Source organism: Notamacropus eugenii, chromosome 5 (assembly GCF_028372415.1).
Source record: "Notamacropus eugenii isolate mMacEug1 chromosome 5, mMacEug1.pri_v2, whole genome shotgun sequence".
NCBI lineage: Eukaryota > Metazoa > Chordata > Mammalia > Diprotodontia > Macropodidae > Notamacropus > Notamacropus eugenii.
In genome coordinates this window covers 314,006,742-314,018,783 of record NC_092876.1, presented here as the reverse complement: position 1 = coordinate 314,018,783, position 12,042 = coordinate 314,006,742, and the positions used below count along the sequence as shown (strand labels likewise).

General features: G+C 37.2%; 1 long non-coding RNA gene and 1 pseudogene across 2 annotated transcripts in view; one reads left to right on the top strand and one right to left on the bottom strand.

The window, feature by feature from the left end:
* The window catches only part of LOC140506329 (uncharacterized), a 58,235-nt gene extending 46,770 nt beyond the window's left edge, over nt 1-11,465 (top strand). The window contains exon 4 of one of the 2 annotated variants that reach the window (XR_011967888.1): nt 11,187-11,465. This is a non-coding gene — a long non-coding RNA (uncharacterized lncRNA). Of the gene's footprint in view, nt 1-8,469; nt 8,570-11,186 lie in introns of those variants that run through there. The other variant, XR_011967889.1, reaches the window with a different exon arrangement.
* Nucleotides 1-11,701, bottom strand: part of LOC140506327 (heat shock cognate 71 kDa protein-like) — a 49,855-nt pseudogene extending 38,154 nt beyond the window's left edge.
* Nucleotides 11,702-12,042: the final 341 nt, after the last annotated feature.

The following is a 12,042-nucleotide window of genomic DNA, read 5'->3' as shown; positions in this document are numbered from 1 at the left end:
ATAATCAGAGTTGTTGTTCAGTTGTGTCTAACTCTTCATGTCCCCATTTAGGGTTTTCTTCATAAAGATACTGCAGTAGTTTGCCATTTCCTTCTCTAGCTCATTTTACTGATGAGGCAATTGAGGCAAATAGAGTTAAGCAACTTGTCTAGAGTCACACAGTTAAAATGCCAGATTTCCTGACTCCAGACATGGCACTCTATCCGTTCTCCCACCTAGTTTTCCCAAATATAAATAGGTGATTATTTCAAACACAGTAGGTTTAGAGATACAAAAGTGAGAAGAAATGTATATGTAAAAACCTTTTAAGTTATTGTTATGGTTGCTGCATCATCCTATAAAGAGGAGGAAGACCCACTACTAGATTTTCCCAGTTGCATGTGTACTGAGCACTTGACTGGCCATTCTCAATGATCTTAGATTTCATTTAGAGGCATAGGATTTAGGAATATGGAGTTGATAGTCCTGCTTCATTCTGCCCTGGTCAGGACACTTATGAAGTATTGTGTTAAGCTCTGGGAACGACATTTGAGAAGGACATTAATAAGTTGGATAGTAAAAATCCTAATTATTAATATGACCGCATTCTTCCTCTGCTCAAGAAGTTTCATTGACTCTCATCCTTAGGTAGGAATAAAACTGTTTGGCTTGGCATTTAAAGCCTTTCACAACTTGACTCTAGCCTCTATTTTCTGACTAATTACATATTACTGCCTATCACATGCTATAAATGCCAGTCAAATCTAACTATTCATTGTTCCTAGTATGCACAGGCCATTCTATCCCTTGCCTCCACTTGCACAGGCTATTTCCCATGTCTAGGTTGCTAGATCTCCTCACATCTACCTTTTGGAACCCCCAGCTTCCTTCAAGGCTGAATTAATATGACTGCCAACTTCTTCTCTTGACTTTTCCTGATTCCTCCATTTATTAGTGCCCTCCTTCATCAGTGTGTATGCATGTATCTGTATGTATGTATGTATGTATATATATATATACACATATATATATACTATATACTTATTTGTGAAAATATTGTATCATCTATCCCCACACTCATACTCACTTACCCATACTTCCAGGAAAATTAATTTCTTGCAAGTATGAGGGCCTCATCTTTTTATTTGCATCATCATCATCATCATCATCATCATCATCATATGCAGCACATAACATTATGTCTGGCCCATAACAGTTACTTAATAAATGTTATTGATTGATTGAACCTCAAGAGAAGGACAGCAATGGGATGCAGGTTCATATGATATATCTCGATTGAAACAAATGGAGATATGTAACTTGGAGAAAACAAGTTTATTGGGGTCATGATGATTCTCTTCAGGTACCGGACAGGCTTTCACCTTGGTTAGGGATTATCCTGTTTTATACGTAGATTCAGAAGTCAGAAGTAGAATCAATTGGCTGAAGGTGAAAAAGAGGCATATTTGAGCTTGAGGTAAAAATAAACTCCCTAACAGTCAGAAGTATCCAATAGTAAGAATGGATTGCCTTGATCAGGTGTAGGTTCCCTCCTCCTTGAAGGTCTTTGCTAAAGATAGGATGATGACTTGTCAAGTACATTGTCAAAGGAATTCTACTTCAAGTATGGATGGGTAGATTGGTATAAAGTGCTTTCCAACTTCGAGGTCTCTAATAATTAACTTCTGACTTTTAAGGCAGTCTCTTAGTCCACTGACTGGGCCATGCTCCACTTTTCACATAAAGCAGGCAATATAGGCAATAATATGCTATGTCTAAGCCAGTTCGACGCCTGCTTATTTTAGATCTTTCCTTCCATCCTGACAGCAATTAAATCTCTACCAACTAGTTTTCTGCCTTGACAGGTCTGTCTACCTAAATCACACATGTTTTATTTGAGTCTATCACAACACACCAACTTACTTCCCCCAACATCAATTTCTTGTATGTCAGTCAGTCATTTAATTTCAAGAGAGAGGAGCGGAAAGATGAGGAAAAGAAAGGAGTAAAGGAGAGAATGAGAGACACACACACACAGAGAAATGTATAGACGGAGATGGAGCCAGTCAGGCAGACAGATAGAGTTACACATATCCAAACTCAAATCACACAGCCTCATGGCCAAAAATAGTAACAAGGTCAAAGTTAAGAGATTGAACAATAAAATTACACTTCAAATGAGAAATTTGGCCCCCAAATTGCTTGTTCCTGATCTTCCAAGATCAGCCGAAGCAAAATAGAGGGAGAGAAGGATGCATTGCCAGTGGAACCACCACCCCATCTGTTCTTCTTGCTTTTCTGGTGAAAAAGACTGAATTGGAAAGGGAAGGTGGAGAAAAGCAATATCTCCTAAAAACAGCCTAGTGCTGGCAGAAGCTCTGAATAATTCAGCCATGGTATTGAACAAAGCAATTTCTCAAACCCCTCCTGGACTGTTTAGCAAACTGGGAAAATGCCAATACCTACTATCACGACAAAGCAAAAATAATAATTATAATAGTTATAATTATAATAGTGTGGGGGAAGGGCTCAATATTCAACAGAAAAGCCACCGTAGGTCCCATCAATGTAATACATAACAGCTGTAGTAATTGTGGGATGGGGAGTTGAAAAGGAAAAAAAATGTAAAAAGAAACTTTGAAAACTGAAGTGCTAACCACCAATAAACTTACAGAAAGCTGAGTTCATTCAGAGAGATCCATGAGGAATCTTGTAATGCAGTTAGTTTCAGGTAATCAATTAGTTAACAAGTATATAGTGAGTGCCTACAACTATGCAAGTGCACACAAGAAAAATTGCAGCTAGAGCCTTTGCCCTTGAGCTTCAGGCCTCTGTTTGGGAATGCAAGAATACCATAATAAGAAAACCAAAATAATTCAAAACACTGGGAAGAATTGGACTTTTGATCCTGACTATAAGAAACCAGATAGGGGGTCTCATGCTCCTTTAGGTAAGAAGGAAAAGCATACTTATGTCAGCTTTATTTACCTTCTAACTTAAGCCAGAGAACACCTCCAAACTTGGCAAAAATTTCAGTTGTAATGAAGATGACACACTGTGCAGACTGTGAAAAAGTTGATAGCAGATAAGGTTTGGGGAACGTGGGTTACACTTCAGAGAGGTTGGGTGATTTTCTGGTTCACAACTTATACATTCTACATTGACCATAGGTCCTGAGTGAATCAGTCAACACGTTCATGTGTAATGGGGGACTGTTCAAATAGAGGCATGCTCCAAGGACTGGACCCTAGTTGACCAGTCCTTTGTTACATATTATACACTCATTCTAAGTATAATACAAAGCTAATGTCCATGGAAGACTGAGAAATAGTATACATAATCCTAGGCCACGAGGGGTTCAAAATTTGTTTGGAAAAATATGGGAAAGGAAGTAATGTAAAGAATAAGTAATTAAAAGCAATATATCATATTTTTAATGAACTAGAAAAAAGTGAAATTCTACAAAAGACAATAAAGTGAAGGTCTGGGCATGTTATTTCCTACTTCCTCACCCCCATCTCTCATTAAATAAATTTCATGACTCCCTATAAATACAACATCCTTTGTTTGGCATTTCATCTTTTCACATTACCCTTTCCTACTTTTTCATTCTTCTTACACATTCCTCTCTTCTAGACTTGCTTTGGTACAGCTATACTGGCATACATACTGGTGCACATGATTCTCCATCTTTCTCTACTGTCTTTGTACTGACTGCTTGTCACTTAGGCCTGGAGCCTCTTAGAATCCCTAGAGTCTCTTACAGCCTACCTCAGATACCACCACCTACTTGGAACCTTTCTATCTGCCTGTTTACTTGAACCACTCTTTTAGGCAGCACTGCAACTATATTTCTCCACTTTATTCAAAAGTCAGCTATCCAGATGCCTATCTTTTTGGTTGTCTTTATATCCTGAACGAACACACACACACACACACACACACACACACACACACACACACACACACACACACACACACACACACTACAACACAAAATCCTCTTTCCTGAGACCCTGTTCTCATGGGGGTGATTGTCTGTCTAAATTAATATTTCAGGAGGATCTTCAACAATTTTCACTTTATTTATGACTTGACTTTATGGACTTCCTCTCCTCAACAACTCCTTTGTTTCTCAAGTGTATCCTTTCCCTCCCATTCTATTTTCAGGTTGCTATTATGTTTTGTCTTCCTCCATTAGATTATAAATTCCTGGAGGGTAAAAATTGTCTTGCTTGTACATATTTGTATCCTTAACATTTAATACAGAGCTTAGCCTGCCATCTTGTCTATCTTTGTCTGTGTCTGTCTCTGTCTCTATGTTTCTCCTTTCCTCTCCTCTCCCTTCCTCTCCTCTCCTCTCCCCTCCCTTCCTCTCCTCTCCTCTCCCCTCCCCTCCCTTCCTCTCCTCTCCCTTCCTCTCCTCTCCTCTCCCCTCCCTTCCTCTCCTCTCCTCTCCCCTCCCCTCCCCTCTCCTCTCCCTTCCTCTCCCCTCCCCTCCCCTTCCCTCTCCTCTCCCCTCCTCTCTCTCTCTCTCTCTCTCTCTCTCTCTCTCTCTCTCTCTCTCTCTCTCTCTCTCTCTCTCTCTCTCTCTCTCTCTCATCTATTTGTCCTGGTTCCCTTCCCTCCACCATCAGTTACTAGTGTGCCTACTCAAAAAAAAAAAAAAAAAAGCTAATGTTAAAAAAAATTTGTACATATTATATTTCTGTGTATGTATGTTCATGTTGTATTCCTCATTAGAACATAAACTCCTTAAGAGCAGGTACTATTTCCCTTTCATCTTTGTGTTTCTACCTTTGAGCACAGTGTCTGACATATAGTGGGTTCTTAATAATTGTTTGTTGATTGATGGATTGACTAGGACAAAATGAGTTAAGCCCAAACTAAAAATGAGCTTCAAAAGCTGTTGAGAAGAGAAGAATGGCTTCTCTCCCAAGCTAAAGCTGTGAAGTCCACTGCTTGTAAAGTAATAGAACTTACTGGGGTTATGATGTCAGAATTAAATAGAAAGAGCTACAAATTGATTTGATTGTCCTAAAAAAGGAATTCCATAGGGAAAACTATCTGTTGAACTTGAGGGATATTTTCCCCAAAAAACCTACAAGAAAACTTTTAATATCATTTCATATCTTACTTTTCAGTCTTTTTTTTTCATGCTATTCCTCACAATATCATATATAATGAAGTCAAGCTGACCTTCATATTTCTAACACATCATGATTCATGTCTGTCCCCTTAATCATAGCATGCACTCCTTCCCAATATCTACCTCTTGAAATCCATGGTTTCCTTCAAGATTCAGTTCAAGTGCCACCTATTATAAGACTCTTTTCTTGGCAAAGATACTGGAGTGGTTTGACACTTCTTTTTTACGCATTAAAACAAACAGAAGTTAAGAGACTTGCTCAAGTTCACACAGCAAGATGTTCCTAATGCCAGGCCCAGTGCTCTATCCACTGGGTCACATAGCTGCCTCCATACTACATAGATTGCTTGTTATTATATATTCAATTGCATCCTCTCTGATGTTGTTAGTGCTTACTGTTTCTAGAGTCTTCCAGTTTTCTTCCTGATATGTTTTCTTGGAAGGTAAAATATAAGTATTCTGAAAAATTGACATTTGTCCTCTTTTATCTCTTAATCTCAAATCATATTTTCCATCCAGTTTTATGATCTTTCCTTATGTCACATTTTCGTTGAAGTTAGCAAGTGTCAAAGCATGTGTTTAATCAGTTTTAAAGTAAGAAGAATTTGTGAAGTTCTTTATAGGATTTATCTATTTCTCTCCATTCTTTGCAACAAATATTGACAAAAATAAAACAAAACAGAGAAACAAACAGAAACTTCAATTACCTTCTAGGGCAATGGTTTTTAAAATGTGGTCCAAGGATGCCCAAGGTCCTGTCGGAGAAGTGCACAAGGTCAAAACTATTTTCATAAAAATAGTAAAAAAAATTTGCTTTCTAATAAAATAAGTATTAGTAGATACAATATAAAAACTCCTGGGGGAGGGTTATCAATATTGTTAAAGAGTATAAAGGTGTCCTTTGACCATAAAGTTTGAGAACTATTGTTCTTAATTAAGAAGCATTTGTTAATCTCTTACCATATGTTAGGTATTTCAGATACAATAACAAAGATCAAAACATTCTCTACTCTTATGAGGTCTTTGCCCATAAGAAGTAAAATTCAAGGTCACTAAATAAAGTAATCTTTCTTGTTGCCTTAGGGAGCAAGATGAATCTAAAATAACCAATGTGTTTATTCGTCATTCTGAAGAAGGTCTATAAATATTTTTAATTGGCTATTTAAAATAGTGGTTCCTTATTTCAATTACTCTTAAGAAGATCAATATTATTTGGCTTATTTCCTTCAGTCATGTAGCTCATTGGATAGAAATTTCACATTTAGCATATTAAAGTTAATGGTTGTAGGAAAACTAAAACTGTGATTTTTAATATACCCTTCTCTTTTTTTCTCCATGCTGCCATCATTAATGTATAAGTAGATGGGAGCTTCAGAGGATGAAGATGATTTTCTACTTTTGACTATTTTATAAGTCGCTATGACCAAATGATTAATCTCCAATGGACAAATTCACTAGTTATGAACTTCTATGCAGTTAGCCTGGCCAGGCCTCAGAACAAACACTGGATGCATTCAAAGGTTTTCTACCAGGAAAAAATCTTTCAGAGGTAGTTGGATGAGAATACCGCTAAGGTCCCTTCAAACTTTAAAACTCTGAGTCATTTCCAACTCTATTATTAACCCTATTTGACATATAAGAAAATTGAGTGCAGAGTGGTTGAATAGCTTAAGATCGCAAAGCTAGTTAGCAGCAGAGTTGGAATTACTGCCCAGACCTATTGACTCTTGGTTCTTAGCATTTTTTTTTGTTTTTTTTACCCTCTCCTAGTAGATCATGTAGACTCTTCTTTGTGTATGGCACAAGCTGATTGAATCAAATCAGAAGCATAAATTAGTCCTGCACACGCATAGCCAAGATCTCATTAACCTGAAATTTGAAGTCAAAGATCCAACTCAGAATGTAAAAAAAAAATTTCTTCTCCTTTCCACCCCCCAACCTTTCTGTCTGGTTAACTACTATAATGCTTTAGGTATCAGGACTAGTAATTCTGTGACAATTGGGTAGAGAAAACTGTTTTAATGAATGCTCTTAATAAATGAAATCAAAGAATCCTTCCACTCCAGGAGAGTTGGATTATTACAAGATGCTTATTATGTGGAATTAAGAAAAGAGCCCACTTAAAAGTTCTTTCCCTTCCTGTAAGTATCCACCCATGTTCAGAACTGTGTGTAATGTTAAAAGAGTTTAAATTCTCTGAGACATAAGTGACTATTTGCTGTTTTGCCTCAAGATGAATGAATGGTTCAAAAATTTTATTTCTAAATTAATGCGTTTTAGTACCTCTCATTATAATTCATGATGGAAGTAAAGAAATGAGGTTAATTCTTAATGTTATAAAACATACATACCTCATTTCTTTATATATTTTCTCTTATCTCATCCTGACTCACAATGCAACCTTGGAAATATCAATTAATATCCATGTGTCTCAGTTTTCAAACCTGTTACATAAGGGCAATGATACTTTCCTTTCTAGATGACTTACAGAGATTTTGAGAAGACAGTGAGGGAATTGATAAGAAGGTGTTTGAAATTCTATGATTTAAGGCATTATCAAACATTATTAGTACTAATATCACAACATAATCTTTCTCTAAAATATGAGAAAACTCTCTTTTCTCTCCACACTGAAAATATTATGGGATACACGATGGATATCTTGAAATAGAGGATGAAGTACATGCTTCATGTGGAGGTGACTTCTTATGAATACATATCTGATGCTATGGAGTTTCCTGAATTTGGAAATACAGGTTGTAAGTGCAAAGTGAATCCCTTCTACTTAATATATCTAAAACTGTGGGCAACTCACCTCACTTCTCTGGATCATATTTTCATTATCTATAAAATGACAATGTTAGACTAAATGGATTCCATCCAACTCTTAGATCTATGTTCCTGTAATATTAGGTAATCCTTATTGATCAACATTATTTGAACTCCCCCATCCAAACCCCAAGCATTAAGTAATTTCCTTTCAAAAGGTATTTTTAATGGTAATGAAAATGAAACCTCCACTTTCTAACTCCAAGTGAAAGAAGGTTTGGAAGGTCTTAGAGATGGCCAATCAAATGAAAATTATGAAATAAATGAAATTCATCTTAAGTATGTTCATATTTCCCCTTTTTAGACTCACTGTATGTGGCCAGTTACTTCCTCTTTCCCCTTAGAATTCTGGGTTCATGATTGTCATCATCACTCTCACTATCGTCACAGTAACAGTGTGATGATGATAGCATCTATGTAGGACTTCAGGTTTGTGAAATACTTTACAAATATTATTTCAGTTTATCTTCACAACAACCCTAGGAATGAGTGCTATTATTATTCCATTTCAGATTCAGGCTGAAGAGATTAAGTGGCTTGGATAGCAATGTTGGAAAAATTAAGGAGAGACTGCAAGCCTGCTTGTAGTTGAAGCAAATTATAAGAGGTAATATGATGCCAGCATCAGGATGATTTGTCTTCCATACTCCCCTTTTGACACTAGCTGTCTAACCCTGGGCAAGTCATTTAGACTTTATAAAGGCAATCCTTTTACTCTCTAATTGATTCTCTATTGCAGTCTTCACACTGAGAATATCTGAAAACTCCTTAGTGCTTATCTTCTAAGTGGTATATGGCTTGATGCAAGGAATTCCAAAAAAGATAAGAGAGGATATGGAGTGGACAGCCAAGAAGGAAAGAATTGTCCTTTAATCTGAGAGGGGACTCAATGGAAAGGGGAACAACCAGAGACTGAACTGGTTTCCTTATACACATAATTTGTTTTTCAGCCTAGAGAGGTCTGAATTTTTATGAAGGGAGTTATGAGATTGTTTTCTTTCCTGGAGGGAGGGAAGTTGAGATGTGTATGAAAGGATGACCCTGTCTCTTACTGATACTCTGGCCCTACACTTCTGGTCATCAAAAATACTATTTAATACTTAAAGACTGTAAAAGTAAGCACCTCAACATACACAGGTGGCCTGCTATCATAGGTTTTTAGATCTGCTTTTCTAAAAGTAAAGGCAACTTTTGACAGGGTCAACAATCACTTTAATCAAGCACATGTATCATTCATTGAATTCAGGGGAAAAAGTCAGCACCCTGAACTTCAGAGAAAACACAGAGAAATACAGCTCAACATACAAAGCATCCAACTGTCTGACATAAGCAATACATACATCATAAATCAATAGACAGATCCAACTGTCCAACCATTAGATGCATAAATAGTTACCAGAGAGAGAAGCACCAACATCTGGGTTTTCAGAGTCTAAGAGGCTGTTAAGTGACTTCCCAGCGTCTCACCTGGCCAAACAGACACTTCCAAAGAATAAGTTCCAAAGTAAAACTTCACCCTTAGAGTATTTATACATTTTTTAGAGCCAAAAGGCATCACAACCCTTGAGAACCAGAGCCTCTTCAGAAACCTGGGCCTTCCTACAAATCTTCCCAGGCCCACTAATGTGTGGGGAAGATCTTCTTTAGTCACATTAAAATAATTAACAATATAAATACATATACTGTTTCTATTTAAAGAAACTCGTTTCTGTACTTTACTCCTAGTAAAGACTCATGTTTGATAAACACAAAATTCAGTCAGAGGCACTTCATCACACTAAACAACAACAAAAAAAGCAGAAGATCCTACTTTGCTTGCCATCACAAAGACTGAGTTTGATTGATGTCAGGGAATACCACCACCTTCCTATCTTTGGCTTGGCATTCTTATTTACTCTGACCCTTGCCCCACCTGATAACCTTTCTTTAGTAATTTCATTATTAACATTTATCTTCAGCCTTACAATGCTGTCCTTCACAGTTTTGACTTGGGAAATTACTACTCACTTCTGTGTTTTCTTGCACAGGTTCAGGGCTTCCCATATGAAACATTTCAGGGAATTAGAACATAATGCTAACAAAGTGTTTTATTCTTATATGGGCCAGTTGTATTAAATAAAAAAAAATGCTGAGGCAAGATTCAAGCTTAGTTCTTCCTAACTCCTAGTCTGGTGCTTAACCCACTCTTAATCCACTGAAACCTAGGTATCCCTATCGTATTGATTTAATACTTCAGCTGCAATTAAATAGCATTCTTCTTCTCCTTTACCCCCATTCCACCCCATGGGCCCATAACATTCTACTCTCTTTGAGATCTGCTTTCTACTAGTGACATTCGTTGCAGGGGGTCTATCAGATAAACTAGTAATACCTGATGTGTTAACAAAATAATGTGCCAAACTAATGTTGGCCTCTTGTTGTTCATCCTTCAGTCTCCAAAAGGACAAATGACATCACATGGGGAAAGTGATGTCTAGTCTTACAAGTGAATTGAAATTAAGTGAGGCAGGCCTGTGCAAAGTCATCAGCCTCACTCTCTTCTTAAGGGACATTTGGAGTCCTGTGGCAAAACTAGATAGAGCAGGACAACTGGTGACAACCCTTTTGACCTCTTAGGTAAAAGGGACTTAAAGGAATAACTGGGCAAGGTATTAAGGGAGACAGATTTGGCTCCTCAGACTTTCAAAAGCACCTCACTCTATGTGGAGAAGCACCTATTTCCAAATAAAAGGCAAGTTGTCAAACTAGATAGTCAAGACTTTTACCTACCCCCTCTCAACGCTCTATCCTCACATATATGCTTTTAATCAACTGTTCAATAGAGTAAAGGTGATTTCCTCATTATTTCACAAATATCCTAAAGAAAGAATGTCCTCTCTACCTTCATTGAAAACTGTTCTCTTTTATCTGTAATGCTTTTGCAGTTACACATCTTATACATCTAACTACACTGTACTCATTCTTAAAGGTCTATTTCATCACACCTCCAAGTGATCCATCCATTTTCTGGACACTTACAAAGCTGCCTGTAAGATATTTTCCTGTGTGGCTTTCTCATTGCTATACCTCTGATAGTTTTGTTTCTTCTACTAGGTTGTGAGCTTGCCAAGGGTGGAGAACAGTCCGCAAAACACTTGGCACCGAGCCTAGCACACACTAGGGGCTTATTCAATGTCTTCATTCAAAAATTGTTTGCTCAATACTTTTTTTTCTTAAATGTATCCAACAGGTAAGAACATGAGGATGATAACAAGATAAATTGGACATCATTCCTCACCTCAGGGAAGATTTCAATCAAGTAGCGAGGAGAAAGCGTATATGCAAGTAAGAATAATACAGAATAATTTGTGAGGATTGCTAGGAGAAATGAGAGAAAATCATCATCAAATTGGCAAAAATAATAAAAAGGTAACATTTTAAAAATATTACCAGGACTGTGGGAATACTGGTCCACTAATGATGTATATTTGATAGAACTATGAATTGATCCAAACAGGTATAGAGATAATTTAAGATTATGAGAGAAAATTCACAAAACTGTTTATACCCTTTGAGCTATGATAAATCATACTTTGAGGTATACTAGATAAAGCAGAGGACTTGGATTCTAAAGTATATGAATTCAAATCCTGTCTCAGATACTTACTAGTTATGGATTAGGGCCTGAGGAGCCCTGGGTCAATCAAAAACTGTTTCTTCCAGTAAAAGAGGATGTGATTCAGTGAGAGCAGCTGGGTGGATGCCAGGCTTTGGAGGTGGGAGGCAAGGGAAGGGGAGGAGGAGAGGAGGGAGGAGAAATGCCCCTTTCTTCTGCCTCCTGTTTAAAGGTGGAGAAGCAATTAGAAGAAATGTGTGTATACATTTTAATGCATGTGTATGTATTTACATATATATATGTATATCTATATGTGTGTGTATCTATACATCTCCATGTATATATATACCTGTAATGTTAATGGCATTGATGTTAATGGGAGTTAATCTTCCCCGCCCGTTAATAAACCTCACATGGAGCACATTGGGGGAGGAATTTGTTTAAAGGGAAAGTTTGCTTATAGGCAGGTTTTCTTGCTTGAAGGTTTTCA